General features: G+C 39.1%; 1 protein-coding gene across 15 annotated transcripts in view; it reads left to right on the top strand.

Moving 5' to 3' along the window:
• Positions 1-23,065, top strand: part of ESRRG (estrogen related receptor gamma) — a 375,558-nt gene that overhangs the window by 25,995 nt on the left and 326,498 nt on the right. The window lies entirely within an intron of this gene.

The raw sequence follows: 23,065 nt of genomic DNA, 5'->3' as shown, positions 1-23,065 counted from the left end.
AGTGCAGGAGGGGTTATTTTCCGATGCTATGTTACGTTCATTTTCAGTTTGTTCTAAGGAAACAAATCAATTCGGGCTTCTGATACAGTGACTTTGCAGTAGATGAGCTAGTAATGTGTTTGATTTAACTATTTGTTGCTCTCGTGGGACAATGATTGTAGCCATCATCCTGTACAGAACTTATGTTTTTAGGGATTTAAAATGATTTTTGGTAGCCATTGTGCAGATAAGTTTTTCCTTTGCTTTTTGATTTTGGCAACCCCACCCTACGACAAACTATAAATAACAGGGCAAAGGGAATTAGCGCACGTTGTTCTTAGGTAGCCATAAAATATATCTGTTTTTGCAGCTTAATTTACTTGTTAGTAACATTCCAGTGTTTGGGGGTATTTTTTGTCTTAATTGAATTCTACTCAGAGCTGTCTGTTCTGTGTTTTACGGTCTTGTCTGTGTCTGTTTAAGTTACTTTGCTGGGACTGCAGTCTGGTTAAACCTGTATTTAAGCACTATTTATATTCTGAGCACATTTCTGGTAAAATAAGTGTTTGAGATTTTTTTTTTTTCAAGCCTCTAAACAGTATAGTTTTATTAGCAGTGAGCACCAGAGGAGGCACAACATGGATGAATGTCAGATGTAGACCATAGAACCAAGTCCTCTGTGCACTAAGTCAGAGCCGAACCTGTCCGCTTTTGTGACTACAACTAATAAGAGCCCAGAGCTCCCTTTTGATAAATTTTTAATATGCAACAATCCTTATGTTTATAAGATTAATTTCTCCCAGGTTAGCCTGATTGATGGCTGGATTGTGGTTTCTTAAGAGCTTTCTCCATGAAACCCCCCAGAAGAGCTGCATTCCATTTAACTAGTGAATGTAAAAACTGGTAACCATGGATTCAGCCACCACTAACTGTCGAGAGCAATGACTTGTTGTAAACAATACAAATGAGCCAGGATAGCAGAAGCAACCAGACATGAAATGATTTTAATAGAAATTACGGTAAAGGTCATGTGATATTGTATCGGCTTGAATTCAGTGTTAAAGGGAAAGTATTTCAGATTTGCAGGTTTGATTTAAATTGTACATCTTCGGTAGCTTCACGTTTGCATGAGACCCATGGAAGGGAAAATGAAGCAGTGTTTGGAAATGCCTCTGCTTAATTGCACATTATGGCTTATACCCTGATCCTGAAAACGTATGAGTAACTTTAATCAGTGAGATTATTCACGTACTTAAAATGAGGTAGTTGTATAAGTCTTTGCAGGATTGAGGCCTTTCTAGGTAAGTTAGTAAGGGGAAAAAAAAATCTAAATTGTAAGGAAATAATAACCTGTCACTAATGATAAATCATGGAAATGTGAGTTTTAGCACTGTGCGGTTTGGTTGGAAATTGTTTGCTTGTATGGATAACAGAAAAACAAGTTATATTTATCCCTTCATTTTTAAATGTTATGACTTTCATTTCTCATATCCACCATTCCTCAAATCCTCTTCCTAATTTATAGCCTCTCTCCTTTGGATAACTGGTACACTGGGGTGTCAGCTATTATAATACAGCATGATGATAGGCACATGCAGATCGCATGAGCAGTCGTGTGTCCTATCTCAAGAATTTCCATCCCTACAAAATCTTTGCTGACTCCCAGCTGTCACATGGCTGTCACTCACAAATTCTAACCATAACCAAATCCTTTTCCATGTGCATGCGCTAACCAAACCTTGCTGTGTCCCTGTGTGCACAGGCACAAATGTCCCTGCTTTAAGTGCTTTCTCTGTGTAAATTGGGCTCTCCCCCAAGCCTGCTGCATTCCACTAATATTTCTCCATTAATTTGTTCTTGGGCGCTGCTTCCCTGTCATGCCTCTGCTAACCACACGTCCTTTGTAAGAAGGAACCTGGAATAATAATAGCAGTTGGTCAGAAATGCAAACAAAAATAACTTTGTGCTTTATGTAATACAACAACTCAGATCAGTACCAATCTAAACTCACAACTTCCGCCCTAAATGTCTCAAAAAATTTAACTCTTTAGTGTTCCATAGGCAAAACTGTCACCTTGCAGCATACCAAATTGACACATTTGAGTACCAAAATTTAACACTTACATCTTATGGAAAAGCCAGGAGTAGTTCCAGACCTTTTGTGTTTTTCAATCAGAAATATTTTAAAGAATTTCTCATCAGTCTTTTACAGATGACCAATCTCTGCCAAGCAGAGGTTGCAACTGAAGATGTGTAGGTAGATACAGGACAAGTCTTGCTTTCCCTGTTCTTCTGAGATGACTCGTTAACCTGGGTGGGTTCACTTGTGTGTGTCAGGAAGGTAAGATTTAGCTTATGCCTAGATTAACAGCAAGTCACTCACCTAATACAGACAAAAATAGACTAACATACTGGAAAAATAAATCCATTACCAGCAAAACAACAAGCAACCAACTTTTCAATAAGGAGGTAAAAGAAGGTTTGGGGGAAAAAAAAAAAAAAAAAAAAAAAAAGCCAAAATGTAAACCATTTTCTGTCAGGGCAGGTCATTGAGAGGATGTTTCTGTAAATCAGACCTACAACATTATCTAGAAGGAGGACAGAAAGGGCACCATCTTAACTTTGCAAGCACAGTCTAGGAGAACTGAATGTAACTTACTGATGAAAACAATGAGAGTTGAGACCAACATCTGAGTGACTGAGGGAAAGCACACTGGGCTGTCTACTATAGGCTTTTTATGTACCATTAATAATTCTTGCAACAGTTCAAAAACAGGTGTGGGAATGGAGAACTGGTGTGCCTGGCTGAAGAACCAGATTTCAATCTGGAAAGACAGTGAAATATTCAGGAAGGAAGGAGCATGAATGCTTCTATGGATTCATCTAACATTGGACAATAGATGGTTTTCCTTTGCTCAGAACATCTTTGGTATCTTTGCAAACTGTGAAGTATGCACAAGTCTACTTTCCTGTATTTTGCGTTTGTACAGTTACATATTACACAGTTGATAGGTAAAGAGAGGTTTTGTATGAAAGATTATCATGATAGAAAGATAATCTATGACAAATGAAAAATGCTCACTGACATTGAAGGTTTGCAGTAAACTCCACAATGGAGCAATCTCCAGAGAAAGAAATCCTGCCTTAGTGGTAGTCAGCCCTTAAATGAGATCTGGGAGAGGTGGAGCCAAGCTGCACTCCTTCTGGTAGCACAGTTGAATTACCTTCACCTGTGCTCCCACAGCTGACTTGTTGCTTGCCTCAGGTGGTCAATCAGAGGTTCAGGCTGTGATCAATGGTTTCCCATACAGCATCAAAAACTGATTTTATAATTTAAAACTTTGAGCAGTTAATGGATGAGCTACTAGTACTCTTTCCCCATCTGCAGGTAAGAAGAGCTGAAAGGCAAGTTCCTTCGTTCCTCTCCCAATTTGTAAAGTTCAGGTGCTGTATTGGGTATTTGCAGAAGATTTAGGCTAGAATTCTCACTGGAAGCAGAGCCTCGTAACTATGGATTTGAGTACCCAGAATGGAGACCATGGTGTTTTACTTGTAGAGAAGTCTCAGTGTATACAATAAGGCAAATGTTGCAGTGCTATAGAGAGCATGCATGGTGACTAGCAGAAATACTATAAAGATAATTAGTAACAATGGCAATATCCTTTTGAAACATGATTATAATAATAATAAAAATAATAATTATTAATAATAAATTGTATTATATGATTGTAATTCTAAGCTACCAATTCAATTTAAATGGCTTTTATTGATTGGGTAGTTTTTAGATATGTAAGTATCATATAAATAGTCTTGTCAGCTAAATTCAAGTGCTGTTGAGTAAAGGCAGTCTTGATGTAGATGTACTAAGTGTAAGGAATAGAGAGTAAAATGGTACCTCGATCTGCTCACACTTCTTAATTGTTGAGACTACCAGTTCTGGTAGCAGGTAAACGAGAAATAAACTGCTAATTTTTCCTCAGGTGGACTACTGGCTATCAAGAACTGGACTGAAACTACTTAATTCATGGAGCATAGCAAACCTCTTTAAATTATTAACTCTATGTGAACAATATAGTGTTTGATATGTTTCTACTCCTTTCTAGTTTATTTCTTAGCTCATGTAAGTGAAGCTTTTTGAGAACTCGCTCAGTCTTATGAGCATTTCCTAATGTGCTTCTTCCCATGGGTATATGGGAACTGTTGAGTCACAGTCCGAACCCCTGATTGATCACCTGAGGCAAGGACTGTATCAGCCATGGGAGTACAGGTGAATGCAATTCATCTGTGCGACCAGAAGGGATGGAGCCTGGCTGCACCTCTCCTAGACCCACTGGGGAAGGATTTCTTTCTGAAGATCCACCCTTTTGGAGTTTTCCACTGCAAGCTTGAGGTGAGCGTTTCATTTTTTGGTTGTTTCTTTACACCACAATAGTCTTTCTAACTATAGACCTGTAAAATACCATCGTAACTACACCACTCTTCTAACTGTACATTTGTTAGTTGTGTACATGGGTTATCAAAGACCTATGGCTTACAGGCTATAAATTTCTCTAGGTTAGCAAATGTGTTGTAGGGTCAACAGACAGGACTGTAGTCAGAATTGGCTGGATTAACTTTCCATTAACTTTCTGTGACTAGAAGGTCTTTCATTATTCGGTATTATTCTTTTGTACAAAATAAGGTCATTCTCTGTATGTTTTAGTTTTAATAAAACCAGGCTGCCACTGACCATTAGCTTTTGCATGCATAGACTCTCTTCTTTCTGGCAAAGCTTTAGGCTCGGATCCACAAAAGGATTAGGTGCCTTAAGTGGGACTTAAGTGGGATTTAGGCATTGAAAGCCCAAACCAAGATCCACAATATTCCCACTGAACTGCCATTTAACCTTAGAAGTTGCCTAACCTATGTGAATGCCTACATTTTCAATAATCAGCTTTCCCTGATGGCCAAAGGTCTGCTTTGGATGTTCTCAAGTATTTCCATCCTGACAAGGTTGAGCCTCTCTTCTCCCATCTTTTCCCCCCATGTCCTAGCAGACTTCAGAAAAAAATTTGCTCCTCTTGCAGGACTGTGGCTCTCTATGTGCAATGTACCTCACCTTCTCCAGTTGTGCCCTTGAAAAAAAGGCAAGTTTCTGTCAGGAGCAATCTGGGAACCTTGAAAAAGATGTCAAAACTTAGAAATATGAGTATTACTGCATAGAGCCTAAAATCTTGGAGAAGTGAGACTTCAGATGTGGCCATGGCCTTTGCTGTCACCTCTTGGCAGTCTAAGTCTGTTGCTGGGTGATGACCTCTTGTGAATTTATGAGCATAAAACAAAGGAGCAGATCTCAGGTCTGAGGGTTCCATTACATTATCAAAGCATCTAAAATCTGGGTACCGAGTTGTGAAATTATCACACCTTGGTGAATCCAGGCTTGCTGTTTTGTAGTAGCAGTTTTATAGGGAAAAACTTTTTAAAACTTTCTTCTGCAAGGAATCACATGGAATCCCACCTGTCTCTGTGACAAACAGCAAATGTTCCATTTTCTGAAAGCCAGACTTGTTGGGGTGTTCCATGCGCGCACCTGGAAATAATAATTACTTTTTGAATGCCTTGAGCTGTGAGTGGAGTGATGGCTGCCTCGCTTTGTGAAGGTGAAAGCAAATAATGCGTTAGCAGCTGAGTAAGTGGTCCTGTGCCATCACTTATTTCTCAGCTGTACTCATGACATTTTGTGTGTTCTTAGCCATGTCTGCTGTTTGTTTAAATCCTGCTCAGTTCCTTGATGTATCAGTTTTCTGTAGACTTTTGTTGGAGTAGTCCCAAATGCTATCCCATTTCAAATAGATGAAACCTTATCAGCAAATAGTCTTTAATCAATAACCTTAACTCTTTCCCTTAACTCTGCATAGGCTCATTTTGACCTTTCATTTTTAAAACATTAGGGTTTTTTTTGTTTGTTTTTTTGATGGGGTCATATGTAGGAAATTTGTCAGAATTTTTACAGAATCATCCACTTTTTTAGCGAGAAGTTGTACAGGTACATATTTTTCTACACACTGATAGGTAAGCCTTTTTTCCCCATTGAAATTCTGGATTTTTTCTCAGGGAAGTTCCTAGCTTTCTAATTTGTCAGAGATGGTTGGAGTCTGTGCAATCTTAATGCTGTTTATTACTGCTTTTAATTTATGTATGTATGCATGCAATCCTTTAAACAACTGTATGGAGCCAAAAACATTTTTATAAAGGTATTGCCTAGAAACTATACAAGCACTCGGTCAGATGCACTCTGAAAATTGGGAAACTGCGATCAGGAGGAACCTATATATAGTGAACAAAATTAACATCTAATAGTAATTGTTATGTGTATTGTAAAAGAACAAGTTGTGCTTATGTTTGGGTAGATAACATTTTTAGGACTGTCTAACATAATGACATCTTAATAGCTAAGAATGGTATCTATGTGTTTTTAAAATCGATACGGGGAGGTCTGTTATTTTAATGGAGAATATTTGTGTTATAAACTATTGTGCACCTTTCAGTCCACTCACTTTGTGTTTTCAGCATAGCATGCTTGAGTCGTGACATATTTATCTGAGTATTTTAATGCATGCAAACGTTAGCTTCTGGGCACGTCTTTCATAATTTCACTTGTACTTTTGAATTATTTGTCATACAATCACACTGTGGCATTTCAAGGACAGATTGATCAAGTTTGTCAGGGGCAGTCCTGTGAGTGTTTCTCTTTTGCTGTTTTACCTCCTCTATGCAGAAGATCTGCTCCTGGACTTTTCTGAAGTCTTGCTATACAGAGTGACGAATCAGATATAGCATATTAAGGTGATGGATAGAAATATATTGCTGTCTGATTACAGGAAGGAGATAGCATTTTGTGTGTTAAATCATAGTATATAATAAATGTATGGCTATTGTATATGACCAGCTTTAGGCATAGGAAGATCAGCAAATATTGTGTCTTTATGGTTGCCACATCAGTTGCGTGCTTGCTAAATCCTATGCACTGCACTTTCATTTGTTGGGTTACTCACTGAGCTTTTAATTGCTTAGTTTTAGTTAAAGTTCAATTTAGTTACTCTTGTAATTAGTGGGAAAACATGGCCAGTGTTCATTTGGTAAATATTACATATGATATACATATGCACAGCACATGCAGAGGTGAAGATAACGGATCGATTCTTATGGATCCCATAGTCCCTGGCTTTTAAAAATAAATTACAGAACCTTTTAATTATTTGAGGTAATCTGGCAGAAAATTGAATCTTGGGTTTGTGTGAGAGGAAGTTTGGTCTCCCTTGTTCACCATAACTTTCTAATTCTAAAAGCAGCTTCTAGGATCCCTGATGACCTGTCAGCTGGTGTGCTTCATGTTGGTATAGGAGAAATGCTGCTTCTGAGGTGGGCTTAGATCCACCATGAAAGAAGTCTTATTTTTCAAGGCAAACAAGAAGCCTTATTTTCTAAACAAGTTGTAGGAGTAACTTGTAATGCTTATTTGCTTTGTCTCTTGTAGAAGCAGCCAAAGTGTAGGAGTTAAGTCTGTTGCTTGTCTCTTTTCAGAGATTTTTTTTTTGTTATTTTTGCTTTATGGGTACAGGTAAGAACTTGGGGTATTTGGGTGATTCTTTTTTGCCGTAATATAGAACATACTCAGTAGATTAGACTTCAACCATCCAGAGAACACTTTGAAAAGTACTAGGGACAATGTCCATAACTAAGAATTTTTTTGGTAATGTATGCAGAGGTACGATGTGGCAACAATCAGATGCATCAAGGGGATAGATTTTTATATTATATATTTGAGTGAATAGGTTAAAACATATCTAGCTGATGTTGCTGGAAAATGGGGCCTCTACCTTCCCACAGAACAGATACTATTAGGATGATTAGAGTGGTGTCTTTGTCATGGGCTCATGGCTGAACTAGGATTTCTCAGGTTCATAGATGCTCCAAATGTGGTTCTCCCTGACAAATAATCAGGATTTGCATCGTAGAGTATACACAATGCAGTTTTTATCAACAGCTCTTGTTCAGAAGTAAGTACCAGTTACTTTTGTATGGACTGAAAGTCGGGAGTGCATGTCTTCCAATACAGCAATCCGAGGATCTACTCCATTGCAGCACAAGTCAATGTCTTGAGACTGTCTTGTGGGCACAAGAGTCCTACTTGTTACAGATACGCTAATGGAATTGAAGGTAATATATTTTTTTCCATAGCAACCTAGTGTGGAGAAGGTAAGGCTGACAATAGGCTCCTGTCAAGTTGAATGTAGAACAGGAAGCTGGAAGCTCTGGTTTGTAGGAGGATGTAGTTAAGTGAGGATCTTTACATATGAAATCATTCTCCAGCTGTATGGAAAAGCATGCAGGATAAAATCTTGGCTTCACTGAGATCAATGGGAATCTGAGTTGATATCTTTGTATGTTCTGTATACTCCTTTGGTGCTCTTCTTGCTGGTGATAGAAACCTCAGTACAGACTTCAGCAGAATCCTCACCATAACGTTAGGTTTGATCTTTACAGGAAAGATGCTTGTAATAATGCTAGTAACATAACAGAATAAAAGAAAACACTGCCGAAGACAGGAGTTTTAATGCTCTCTATTTTATATTTTGACACTGTTATTTTGAGTGATACCAGCATAGGAACTGAAATGTTTGTGGGACTTTTTGCCAAGCAGGGTAAAAAAGATTGTGGTGGGTTGTTTTGTTGTTGTTGTTGTTTTTAGTCACTTTTCTCTGTGATAGGATACTGAGAATTAAGGCTGTGGGCACTATTTGAAAGGAAGACCTCAAAAGAGGAAAAACAGCAGTGCTTTATAGAACTATTAAATATTTGAACTCCTTAATAGAAAGGATCTGTAAGAAATTTCAGGCAGTTATTTCTCTTTAACAGAAATCTGTATTTGGGCTTCTGGTAGACTCCTTTATTTATAACAAAACCTTTGAATATCATTCTAAGTTGTTCAGCTACCATAAGTGATGTGATAATGAGGACAGAGTATAGGTCACGAATCTGCAAGTACGTGTGAGGAGATTGGTGAGCTTAACCTACCAGGTGAAAGAAAGGTTAGTATAGCAACTGCATGAGCACTTCAAAGCATGCATCTAGTTGCTACGCTAACTTAATTATCCCTGCTATAGATATGTTTGGCAAACATATCTATAGCCCAGATACTATTACTTTGCTGTGGCAAATAGCAGAAGACTTCTGCTTGGTTGCCAGTTGACAGAAGCCTTCCTTCTCCTTCCTTGAATTACTGTTTTCAAGGACTTTCCCTGCCTCTTTGCCTATTTGATGAATAGAAACCTTTCTTCTTAACAGTAGAAAATTATCATAAGATTGAGAATGGTGTGGCCCAATGGGATAGGTGCAAAATGATGAAGCAAGTCTGGTGAGGACTTCATCCTATTTTAATCAAATACTGCCTGAGCCAACCAAAAATAAAAGTTTATCACTCATGCTGAATCACCCATATTATGGTGTCAGTGCCGTGTCTCAGCATACAGCTTGCATCCCCTGTGTAATACTACAGGGTGTTGAGCCTTCCAGCATTGCTGATTTTTTCCACAAACAATGTGATCTGTTCCAGGATTACCAGTGCTACTCATCACATGGAAACACAAGACGATGCCCTGTTCTTTGACACTAAAATGCAGCCTGCTGTCAGCAAACTGTGGACTTTAATAGGCAGAGACGGTGGGGAACTTTTCAGCTTTTTAGTCCTTTGCTTCTGGAAAGACTGTTACACAGTGAGGTACAGTACTAAAATGTGGCCATTTTTAATACCTCTCCCTTGAGTCTTCCTGACAGATTGGGAGTGCGGAGGATGGGAGGAGGCAAAACAGGCAAGCTGAAAACAGGATGTATACAATACGTTAAAGTAGAGCAAAACTAAAATAAATGAACTCATGTGAACACAGAAGGGGTTCTGTTTTAGGGCCATTCTTAACTTCTGCTTTAGATTGCTTGTGGTGAAAATCACCAGCTAAAATAGATGTTATTTATGTCTTCTTTGAACTGAATTTACACAAACTTAACTCATTAGCCAGTAGGTATAATTGGCAAGAACACACAATAATCACAGAATGACCCGGGTTGGAAGGGACCTCAAGGATCATGAAGTTCCAACCTCCCTGCCTGGCAGGGCCACCAAGCTTCCGCACTTACTAGATCAGGTTGCCCAGGGCCCCATCCAACCTGGCCTTGAACACCTCCAAGGACGGGGCATCCACAACATCCCTGGGCAGCCTGTTCCAGGACCTCACCACTCTCCTGGTAAAGAACTTCCCCCTAACATCCAACCTAAATCTTCCCTCTTTCAACTTGAAACCATTTCCCCTTGTCCTGCTATTATCAGCCTTTTCAAAGAGTTTACTCCCCTCCTGATTATAGATTCCCTTCAGGTATTGAAAGGCTGCAATGAGGTCACCCCGCAGCCTTCTTTTTTCCAGGCTGAACAAGCCCAACTCCCTCAACCTGTCCTCATAGGGGAGGTGCTCCAGCCCCCTGATCATCTTTGTAGCCCTCCTCTGGACCCTTTCCAACAGTTCTCTATCTTTCTTGTGCTGAGGGCTCCATACCTGGACACAGTACTCCAGATGGGGCCTCACAAGAGCAGAGTAGAGAGGGATAGTCACCTCCGTATCCTTGCTGGCCACCCCTCAACAAGTTTTGTTAGAGTGTTTTTTTTGTTGGTTTTTTTTTTCCCTGAACAGTACTATTATTATTGAAAACCTTAAATATATATAAATAGAGAGCTTTGGCATGCATTCTTTTTCACACACAGTTTATTTCTGTTAGTTTTCTTGTTCAGAAGCCCATAGGTACTGATGCATGTTGAATATAATTTGTTCAACAATGCTTTAAAAATCAGAAATGTAGTCCTGAGTCTGATGCCTTATAGAAATAAATCTAGAACTTAACTGCTCTTTTAAGGAGTTATGTGTATTTCCTTTCTTAGAGCATGGTTCAAAACTTGTTTGACTGAGCAGTTTTCTGATTTGAGAATGCAGATGAATGTTTTATTATGTTTTATTGGTTTGCACTGCACTCAGTACTGATTTTTGACAGCTTATAGTGGAGGTAAAACTTAGCTTTTCATATTTATTTATTTATTTGTTTGTTCTGTTTTGGTCATTTGAGTTTTGTAAGGAAACTCTGCTTCTGTGATGATTTCTGCAAGCTTGTCTCTTTTTGGAGAAAGAGTACTGCTGACTTTTGCCTGTTTCTAACACACTTTTCATAGTTTTCTGTTCACTTTGTATAAGATAAAACAGTCACTTTCATTTTATGTTGATGATTGGCAAATCTATTTATTCCTTTATATGTGAGAGAGGAAAAAAATCTTTGAGAAGAGGCGTGTCTGGTTTGCTCATTGTCTGTTTTCTTACTGTAGCAGAAAGGGGGATTGCATCTTACGAGTGGAATTTCTTGTAGGTATAAATAGAGCAACATAGGTGCATTGTGAATTATTATTTTTGAAGACAGTTATTAAAACAAGGCTTTAAAAGCAGTAAATGCAGAGAAAATTAAGGAAAAGCAATTCCTTTGCATGTCTGCATCTTTCTGTGGCAACTATAGGTGGTGTGTACCTGAAGGTAGAGATGTAGTCTAATGAAAAGAGCAGGTACTTAAGAGTCAGGAGCAGTGGGCTGCGTTCTGGCTCTTACCCTGTCTGCACGCCTCTGTAAAATGTTCTGAGACTTCTGGATGAAAAGCGTTACAAAAGAGCTAAGTGTTATTTAAGCCTGCTTAGTTAGACAGTGGGCTTTAGTCTGCATTATTTTTTGGTTTATGTGTTACATGAATAGAGTGCAAAGCAGCTAGGAGAGCCTTTTGTTCTTGCACACTGGCTCTTTCCTTTGGCCTCAATTTTTCTGGCTTAATCACATGTTCTTGAGTGGTAAGGCATGCAGCAGCTATTTGTACCATAAGGAGGTGCTTAAATAGCAAGAATACTGAGCTATGAACAAATTAGGTTGTGGGCATCTCTGGAAGAATGCTGGCTTAGTGTGAAAGTGTGAGGAGAGAATGGGTGCATGCTGTCTTATGGCTGTTCATGGAACTGGTACTTCAGTGTCCTGTGACATGACATTCTTCTGATTCCTTCTGCTGAAAGACTACTTTTGTCTTCTCCAGACTGTGACAGGAGATGATTAGTCTAGTAGATTCAGAGCCCTGTCCATGGCAGACCAGAACCTATTGCTTTATTAGTGTATGTGTTGCTTGAAACTATAACCTTTAGTGAAGACTACCAAGCAATTGCCATCATAGAAGGATCTCTGGTTGTGCAATGTAATGTCTGCATCAGACCCCCTCTTCTCTGTTGGCTGTCTGTAGAAGGCACATTTGGCACTTCAGGCAGTGCATGCTGTCCAGATGCTTGTTTTACCTTCTCCTCTTGGCTCAGTATGGCAGGCTGGGTTTCTCTGCACTGGTACAAAGAGGTTTGCTTAGTGCACAGTGTTGCTGGGGACCCTGTGCTCGGGGAAAAAAAAAAAAAAAAAAAAAAAAAGTCTGTAACTGCAAGTGAAGAGTTCTAAACATAGATTGCTAATCTGGAAAAATTGTGTGTTTTGTGTTAGAGGAAGTCTCTGAGCCACAAATAGATGAGTGGTGTGGGGGAATTGTCACTATATGTCTGCCCTATGATCTTCATTGGGTATCTGCTCTGCTATCCCAAACCATCCAGAAAGCTTAAATGGACTTTCAGTGGTCCAGCAGAACACAGATGACCCTGAGTATGCAGGTGTGTGTGCGTACTTGTGTTCAGCTGAGTAGACTTTGGAATATGTATGGAACAAACAATAGTGGGGACATTGACTACTCATCTTCATAATCTCCTTTCTGACAGCTTCTGCAGAGGTAGTGTTTTGTAGCTGTGTATGAAAATACTGTTGATTGTTCCATGTTTGAGATTCAAGAAAATTCAACATGCTTATTTATCTTTTGTTGCTTTTTGTCTGCTTCTGCTGGGAGAACTTAAACCAAATTAGAAATGGGTTAGAATTACAAAACTTCATGTTTGCCCAAATGCTATTTTTTTTTTTTTCCCAATATCATTATTACTTTGTTTAATTCACTTGTTGACTGGTTGACAGATGTAAGGATAAGACTAAACCTGATGCAAGATAAATAGTCTCCTGTAGCACCAAAAATTGAGACTGGATGCTTGCACTGCTTAAGTCTTGCAGAATGGAGGTGATATTTCAAGTGTGGAACACGAATGTGTCCCATTAGAGAATGGAAGAATATTATGTTATCCTTTAACAGAAAGAATTCACCTACTCATTTTAAGGAGTGGTTCCACCTCTGAATCCTAGGAGCTTCTCCAAAATGCTATTTAGTTAATTTGCAAACAGAATTGTCTCCAAAACATCTTTGTCTAGGGTTTCCACAATGTCTATAAATGCTTGATGCATGATGGATATTTTTTATCAAGCACCTGCTTTCTTTGCTGAGCTCAGTTATGCAGCAAGGTTGTTTTTACAGTACTAAGAAGTGAGCAATATATTCCATATGCCACCAAGCTTTGTAAAGAATCCTACTGGTGACAATTTCACAGCTGCTGAGAAATAGGCCAAACCTCCCCATAAAAAGACAGTAAGGAGAAGAATGTCTGTTCCATTGGGACTGACCACAAGTCCTCCCCAGCTTCTTCCCTCTTGAAGGGAAATTCTCACACTTCCAAAGTATTTAACAACAGATGGTGGCAGAAACCAATTTCCATTGCAAACCCATTTGGTCAGGAAGTATCAAAAAATGTTTTGGAATTGTGGAAATCAATTCTTGGCTACTGGAATATCAATGAGAATTGAGAAACAAAGCAACCGCTGAATGAACTTCAGAGCCTGTTTGGTCCTGAAAGTAACGGTTATGATAAAACATTCTAGAAATTAAATGTATGTGGAGGCGAGGCTAGACTTCAGAAGTGCTACAAGTATTATAATGGTTATTAAATAAACAAACAAACAAAAAACAAGCTCTTAATTTCTGGGCACTGATTGCTTGACCAACAACCAAGAAAGAAGCCTTCAAAATATACAGAATGACCTCCAGCTGAGACAAAGCTTAATATAGCTCTTATTGGCTTAGTCAGGTGGAACCTTCCCTTTTGGCTCAGACGATTTGCTGCCCACAGACCATGAAAATCCCAGGGCTCTGGTAACACACAGGGACACAAAATTACTGCGGACACAGCCTAGGCCACTCTAGGGATTGGTTACAGCTAGTAAGTTACGTGTGTCTGCAAGTTGCTGGACACCGGGTTCCTCTCTCTGGCGATGTGGCTGACCAAATGTGTCCTTTTGGAGAGGGTTCTGAAAATATAACGTGCTTCATTTTAGATGTGTACCATAGATGAGTCTGTCTGTGCCATAACTCTTCAAAATAAACAGCAACATGTTTTTCCCTCCAGCATTTCTATTGCAAGTCTTAGATGTTCGCATATCTCCGTATGTTGAAAATGGTTTGATAGAACTTCCCATAGATGTGGGACATAAATGGTACTTACTGAGCTATCTTTTTTAATGTATTCTGTTAGAAATGTATACCAAATTATACGGTAATGTCATGTCACCAGAAACACAGAGCAGATGGAAGTATCTTTCCACATATTGACTCATGTTACTCTGATGAAAGGAATTTGTTTCTCCCCTTCTGTCAAGCCTGCTAGCCTCTGGCAAAGGATACAACCCTCAGCAAGAAGAACTTTACCAATAATGTTCAAGTGACCATCTGATTTAAATATATTAACATTGGCCACAATTGTTTGAAGGAGCTGATCCTATCTGTAGTGTTCGTGTAACAGGGCTAAAAACAAACAACACTGTTGTGGGCTGAGGAGTCTGCTGGGAATTAACCCCTAAGGAAGTAAGTTATCAGCTTGTGTAAGGAAACCACACCAGCTTCCAGGACCTAATATCTTGATGTCTTGGGCCCTTTGGAAACTAATTAAGAAAACAACAAGCAAAAATAAAAAAATTAGAAAATGGTGCTAGGTATCTGTATTTTCTATGTCTTTTATATCAAAAAGTGCTATGCATCAACCTGTGTTTTAAGTTGTATATTTTAGCTACCAAAACCATGGATTGCAAACTGATAGTGAAATCTTGACTAATGCAGTATGTATAGATTTGCCGTGAGCAACTAAAAAGCCGCTTCCCTTTGCATTTCTGTTTGTTGTGTGTGGCATTTGCCTTGATGAGAATGCAGTTCTCTGATTGAAAGCATGTGAAACGGAACTCAAAAGAGAGCCAGGGTAATCAGTAACTGACTCACCTTCTGGATGTGACAAGTAATGAACCAGTCTAAACTTGCCTGGAGCTTTCTTTGGGACAATACCCATAGGGGAAACCCTCATACGCTCAAGTGAAGCGTTATCAAATGGGCCCTCAATTTTCCCCAAATGCGAGCTCTTTTCTGCCTTGTCTCTAACCACCTGAGGACATATAACTGCTGATCTCAGCATCTTAGCCAACATTTGCATCTTGGGGCTTGAGTACAAGACACTCAAATCCCCAACACAGCCTTTTTTACGAAAATTACATATGCTTTTTGTTTGTTTCTTTTTCCTGCTTGCCTGTTCCCACAACCCGGGAAACATTTCATCTGCCCTCACTGGGATTTTCAGGTTTGCAAACCTCTTTAACCAGCATTTGGCTCTTTCCACTTTCTTACTTTGATTTGGATGAGTGCCTGAAGCACCTGCTAATGGCCTGAAGCATTCAAGCCGAAATTTGCAGTTCGTGTACCACACACGCTCAGACTGTTAGCACCTGCCTTCTGGAGCACCTGCTATGCTATGTGGGCATGAGTTTGTGCTTTACAAAAACACCTCTCTTTGGTTTTGTCCTGCTGTTGCCCATTCTCTGTCCATGCCATACCCTGGTATTCAGCTTTTCCTTCAAGGTAGTGTCAGTTTTGGTGTAGTCGTTGTAATGCTTCAGTGAAGAACATCTAAGTTTCCCTGGGTACAAAGAAACCAGGCAAGATACGAAGGTAAAGCAGTCATTGTAGTGACCGTGTTTCATTGTGCCATTTCAGAACGGACTTCACTATTTATTTATTTATTTATTTTTTAAAGAAAAAAGGTTTTACTGTTTACTGGGAAATGTTGAACTTTGAATGCTGGTTAAAATGACTGTGTTGAGCAGTGACGGTTGGAAACAAAGCTTAAATGGAAACTCAGTATTCAGGATATGTGGGAAACAGCCTTTGCGCTTTACAGGGGACCAAAAGAAGCCTGAGAACATTCTGTCCTTTCTCCTGCTCTTGCTGCACTTTGACGGTGTTTTACAGTTTTTCATATAGATACTTCTGATGCATAAATATAGGGAAGGCTTTTAGATTTAGCTCTACATGCTGCATTTCTTGAGAAAATCCTCCTCCCTGGCAAGGGAAAAGCCTTATGGAAGATCAAAAGTACAGGGTATTAGAAGCAATGTCTTCCAAAAGGCCTTTTATTTTGATTTAGCCTTCAGAAGAATTAGCTTTTCCCAGAGTTTTGGTTGTCTGTTCTGAGGTTAAGATTTGGATTGACCTTCTTTTTCCAAAAAGGTGATTATTTTCTCCATTAGAATCACAATGCTAACTGTTGTAAAGGGAGTCTAAGTAGGGGCAAGGTATTTCCTCCTAGGTTACCTATGGTCTCTTTTCAAGAAGGATCATAATTCCCTCTACCATGTTGTGTGCTTGGTCATGTCCTCCATCTCCTTTCCTTGCTTGCACCATGCACAGTTTCTCATAGGAGGCTGTGAAGAGTTTCCCTATGTCCTTGTGTTGTAAACTTGTGCTTCTCTCCAGCAGTGGCATCTGTTCCTGCAGAACTGGAAAGGACTGATCTTTCCTCCTGGCTTTCATTGGGTTGCCTCAAAATAACTCTAATTAATTTTGTGGAAAGGAGAGTTTACTTTGCTCCCATGATGGGACTGCTCTTTGTGCAGATCTCTTGCATGCTATATTTAGGTATGTTTTTGGAACGCCATGTGACCCGAATCAGATAACTTCTGAACTACTAATCACGTCTTTGACACTGACTCCCTCTGTGGCTTTGGGGTATTTTATGGCTTTCTTATATCCACAATGAAAACAGAAGTGCTCATCTACTTTGTAGAAGTTGTTGACAGTGATAACAGATACTTAAGACATTGTTTTAAATATTATATTGTTTCTATTATATTGGTATTATTTTTGTTTCTTAAATGTTTAATTTCAGAAAATAATTTTCTGCTATTGTAGTATTTCTTAATGGATCCGTCTCACTATTTCAAAGCAAACAAAAAATTCTTATGTTTGTAGATGGAGGTAGGGCAGAGAGAGAAAAAAGTGTTCTTATTTCCTGCCCCACACAACCTTTCTTCTTTTGTTTTTTAGTTGACTGATGGAACTAGATAAAAAGCTCAGGCCTATGACCTGAAATGTTTCCCGTCGTGTTAGCTGTGTCCCTTTATTTAAGAGGGGAAGTTAGATATCTGCTTGTTTTTTGTTTTTTTTTTTTCTTTCCCTGATTCTTTGAGTTATACAGCCAGACTTGTAACTTGTCATCATCCCTTGTTCAGGGCTGCTGGAGTGGGGGCAGCATTGGCTCCACGTCCAGAGTGGTGTGGGTCTGGAGCCCTGTAATATACCGTGGGACATTGTCTTTTTGTTGCTCATGTCCACAGTTGCTATTTCCTGTCTTGGCTACTTCTGCAGGGAGCTTAGTATTGGCGTTTCTTTAGGCTTCACTTTTTTTTTTTTTTTTTTTTTTTTTTTGGTCCTGAATTCCTTAAAGCCTTTTGATAAGCAATTGGATCAGTAGGTCTTTTTAGTCTTCATTAGTTGTGCAGGAGTTTGGTTTGACCATTTTGTCTGTCAGATAAAGAATGGGATAAACTGTGGGGATACTTCTCATCCTTTAGGAAGTAGAGGACAAAGCAGAATAGAATCCTTCATTATTGCAAAGCAGATTTATGAAGTCTAATTATGAGTAATAGCATTTCTTTTTCTCTCTTTTTTCTCTAAAGAAACTCTCCCTCAAAATGAAACCATTTGTCCAAGTGCTTACTCCTTCCCTCCTACTAGTAATAAAAAGTAAAATAATACGTACAATACAAATCAGCTTTGAGGAAAAAGCAGATAATGAAATATCTGCCAAAGACGCTGCAATATGTGGCTGTCAGAGGAAAAAACATTCTTATATCTGAATCTCTGAAATGTAACTGCACCAGGCTACTTGGGGAAAATTTGTTTGAAGATGTATTACGTTCCACGATCAAATGGAAAAAATGGCACCTGTCATCATATTTAGAAAACAGCTGGGTAACATGGCGAAGTGCCACAGTCTCTTTTCACATGGCCTTTATGCTGAAACCATCCAAGCTCCATTCTCAGCAACTGGAGAAACCCTGTGCCTTTAAATGGTTACAGAAACATCTACTTAGGGGCCAGCTCTTATTGCAGCAAAGCCTGCTTCTGATGCTTCTAATTAGCAGTTAATGGATTATACTTTACTTTTATAACCCGCCCAGCAGGCACTCTTCTATAGTATTTTTCAGCTATTTTTGGTAGAAGACACATGCATTTGTGCTGCTCTTCATGCTGTCATTTTAGTCACACAGAAAATATTTAGAATAAATATCTATCTGAGACTATTTTAACATTATTTTAACACTTAATTCAAGTCCAGTTAAGCATTTCCTAACTGTAAATGTATGTTTTTAATCTAATGTCTTAAGAAAAAAATAACTCCAAAAACCTGTAACATTCTAATTGCAGTGTCTAATCTAGAATTGGATGCTAACTCTCATAAATAGATACATATTGCTAATTATAACATGCATATACCCCCATGAAAAGCCTAGGTTTGTAAAATCTGCAAGCACAGTTCTAGTATAAATTCATTTTGGGGAAAAAAATCATCCTACTGAATGCAGGATTTTTTGAGAGTTAGGTGGGCTTGTGGGAAATAATGGTTTTTATACAAAATTTGAATTAAAATAGCAATAACATTGCTAATATTGAAGATCTGCTATGGTGTATGTGCATACACATATGCTTGTACAAAATATATATAGTATATATATTAGTATGCATTCAAATCTGTGTGTGTCCACATATAACTGCATTTAATGTGAAAGATTATCGTATTTCACCATGAGAGAATTACTTCTGGTACCAGTTTCAAGCAGGACATCAAAATCACTGATGTGCCTGTGATCTTGATCTCCTGGCTGGGGGACTTCCAGCAGAGCAAAGGTCTACCACGGGTTAGGCTGGGACAGGAGGGGGAGCTCTCACTGCACCAGCCAGGGAAGGGGAGGACGAGTCACCCAAGGAGAGAAAAAGGAGAGAGACCACCAGCTGCTCTCCGGAGCAGGGGTGATATGCCCTCACCCTTTGGCACCTGCTCTGGTCTCTTCACCAAAATGGAGAACTGGGCTTCTTCGTCCCTTATGCCAATAACAAACAAAACGCAAACAAGTGTATGTGGGAGGGGGGAGGTGTTTCAAATGGTAATTATTTCTGGGTTATATCCATGGCTTAATGCATGGGAAGTGCAGATTGCAAAGCTCCCTGTGTTAAATGCATGCTTTTATTTTCATCCTGATGCAGTATTGCACTTGTGAACTGTAAGCCTGGCACTAACAAGTAAGGTCATGCGGAAGGTTACAAACCTTCAGTTTGAAGTTGAGATGCAAAACACTATCCAGAAAAAAATGTGGGAACCAGAATTATTTTTTATGAAGGGAATCTTGAAAAGAAATGGAAAGGAGCAAAAATAAATAAATAAATAAAAAAGGAGGATTTGGGCTGTGGTATTCTATGAAATAGCTCTTTCAGTGAAATGGGATGGGATGATGGCAGCTCACTTTCTGTCTTGGCTTTAGAAACAGATTTTCTTGGGCTCTTTGAGAAGGAGGCCAGAGACCTGTCTGTTGGGCAGTCCCACTTGCTGCTGGGACAGGACCTCACTGCTGGATTCTGTTCAAGCTTGAAGTGAGGTTGTAGTTAAGCTTCTCTGAAATTATTTCATTTTTACTCATATGATCAAGCAAAGCTGTACTGACATCTTCCAATATGCTGTTATTTTTCCCTTAAGAAATACGGGAGCATGAAGAGATTGCAACATTAACTTTTTGTTTTGTTTTCTCCCAAAGCTTCTGCAGAGGTAAAGTCCATCTTTTCACCTGGTCAACCTCATCATAGTGCATTACGAGCTTAATCTGGGGTGTAAAATGACTGTACAATTAGCCTTTTTCTGACCTCTCCTCGAGGTGTTGGTCAAAGTACCTGGCTGCCTAGAGCTGTGTTTCTGACCTTTGCACTACAGAGCAGGAAGCAAGGTTGAGACACCACCAGTTCAGTGCCAGAATCCTGAGGTCTGTATCAGCCAGACCTCTAGACCTCCAATGCCTTTTGCCCTCCACAGTTTCATCCCTTGGCAGGATATGCCAGGGAGGTGTAAGCCAAGCTTTGCAGTAAGTGAGGTTATCAGGGAGAACTTCATCCAGACAACTGTGGCTTCCTCAAGCAGAGTTGCCTGCTTGGAGTATTCTGAAAGTCAGCGTAGGAAGTTCCCCAGAAAAGCTGAACTTTGATGTTGGCAGTCAAGACATATTCCAAATTCTTGAGAACAGTTCTGTGGTTTTTTGTTTTTTGTTTTTTTGTTTTTTTTTTTAAATTATATGAAGCACAGGAGACCTGTGAACAAAATATTTTTAGACTGCACTTTCAAATATTCACTATCATGATATGACAGCAATTAAATTCTAGTTCTTTGTTGGTTTGTTTTTTTTATTTTTTTAAAAAGAAGTTTACAGTAACAAAAAGTTTCATGAAGAGCAGTGTGCCTCTGCACAGAAATTCTGCTCTTGCAACTAAACTGAACATCACTCACTGCTCTCAGTTGGTTGAACCCTTTTTGGAAGTTCTTTTTTTAAAGCTAGCGGATTGGACTTTTAATTTTAACTCTTAAGGTTTATAATTAGAAACATTTCCAAACTTGTTTACAAACACCTGCACTTGACAGTGTGTGTCTGCAACTTTAGAAGGACTCATTTGTCACTTCCAGTGGGGGTTGGGAGGGCATCTGAGTTCTTTGTGTTTGTACAGTTACTTTCAGGACACTGGAACAAAAGTGCGCATACAATGTTTTGAGAGGGAGTTGCATGCGTCTGATTAGCAAGTAGGTCTTCATGACTAGTTGTGGTTTATTTCAAAGTCAAGAGAATTGTTGGTTAGTGGTCATTTGCAACAAAACTTATGAAACTGTTGTGCAAAGGAGAAATTCCAGTAACTAATTTTAGTGGTTTGGTCTCTGTGTTGGAGAAAGTGGTGCACTGGTTTTCTGCATTCCTCTCTTTAAGGACATTTCTTTCTTTCCAGCTGTCTTTCAGAATTTATTCAGGAAGAGCTCAATATGAATTCAGAATTCATCACCCTTTTATTTAATTATTTTTTGGTTGCTCTTTTTAATATAAAGTTAGAAATAAATTGCTGTAATACAATGAAGCAATAGAGCATGCTTTCCATTGAGCCTGTATAGGACCTACAAGTCTGTACTCATCTTTTTTTTTTCCAGTGAAGTCAGTTCTCTGTTATTCCCTGACTGTATATGCAATTAGATTTAAATCCAACAGGTTGTCAAAACATTTTATTAAAAATTTGAGGCTCCTTGTTGTGCTATTTACCCCTAATTTTAGCTGCATCAAATAGGTTAACTATGTTGATTGTCAGTTTTGTGAATAATAGGAAAGCATAAGCTGGCTACAGCTTCATGTAGCATGGGAAGGTGGCAGGAAAAATGCTGCACAAGTGCTTCAAGGGTACGACTGTGCCAGTGGTAGGCCATGCAGACTTTGAGCAGAAGTGGCATAAGGTGTCTTATTGATTGCTTTCTGCTTAATTAGTAGGAAAAACTCCAGTTAATTAGCCAGCCTGTTTGCTGATTGTGTCCTCTACTGGGGACTGTGGTCAACTTTTAGAGAAACTCACTCAAAAGGAGGCCACAAAGCAAAATGGTTTTCCTAGTTTCTGCTCCTTTGTTTTCCTGAAAGCACAGATCTGGATTTGGTGAGGAATCTATGTTAATGTCAAAACACCATGCCCTCAAAGGGGGCTTATTCTCTACATGTTTTGCTGAGAGCTGATATAAATGAAATTAGGCACCAAAATACCTTTCTGTAGGCATGGTCTTGGAAGTTAAACCTGAGGCCTGCAGTTTTGTGCTTGACCCCTCTGCAGAGCACACGACTCACTGTGGTTCTGTTCTAAATTGCATTCAAGCAAATAAAGAGACAATTAAAGTAAGATTTTGAGTACAAACAATATTGTTTTGTAATGAGGAATGCAATCAGTAAATCACAGTGGTTGTGTTAGGTGTATCCATATTTGAAAGTTGCAGAAAATAGAAGAGCCAGTGCTGTATAGGTCCCAGCAGATGAGAGTTAGGAACACCTGACACTTGAGAAATTGCTAATGATTCAAATATGACCATGGAAATGAAGATGAATTAGAATTTAACACTACTCCTCACTTAACTAGAAACTTATACTTTATTGTGAATTCTGTCTGGAGATAGCACTTTCCAAACTGATGTGCTGAGGGCAATGTCACTTCATGCCAGTGTTATCAGTTTTCCTCTATTTTTGTTTGTTTGTGTCAGCTCTGTGCCCACTTCCCTAAGTGTTAATATGTAGAAATGTTTCCAAAAGGTTAGGGGAGGCTCATAAGCAAGAACCGTGCAAGTGCGGATAGATTCACCTATCCAGCAAAGCCTTGAAAATATGCAAAAACTTCTTTGATGCTGAAGTCTTGTCTGACTGTGAAGTTACTGACAAGCATTCTCAAACTGATGTGATAAGAAAGGCAGACCTCTGTGGAGTGCTTGTGCAGCTATCTGATCTCTGCAAGCCTGGCCGAGTCATTGGTGTGAGCCTTCGGGTGAACTGGAGCATATAGTGTCTGTGTGAAAGATCAGTTCTCAGGATAACCTTCCTGGCTCCTGTAGGGAACCAGCCCAGAATCAGCTCTTTTTTAGTGTAGTTGGTGTGTTTCTTCCATAGAAAGTGATAATTGAGATAAATGGATGAGTCATGGA

This window comes from Coturnix japonica, chromosome 3 (genome assembly GCF_054131305.1).
Source record: "Coturnix japonica strain WE chromosome 3, WE-NBRP24, whole genome shotgun sequence".
In the NCBI taxonomy this organism is placed as follows: Eukaryota; Metazoa; Chordata; class Aves; order Galliformes; family Phasianidae; genus Coturnix; species Coturnix japonica.
Note: the sequence above shows the minus strand (reverse complement) of the source record. Positions and strands in the feature narration are given on the sequence as shown.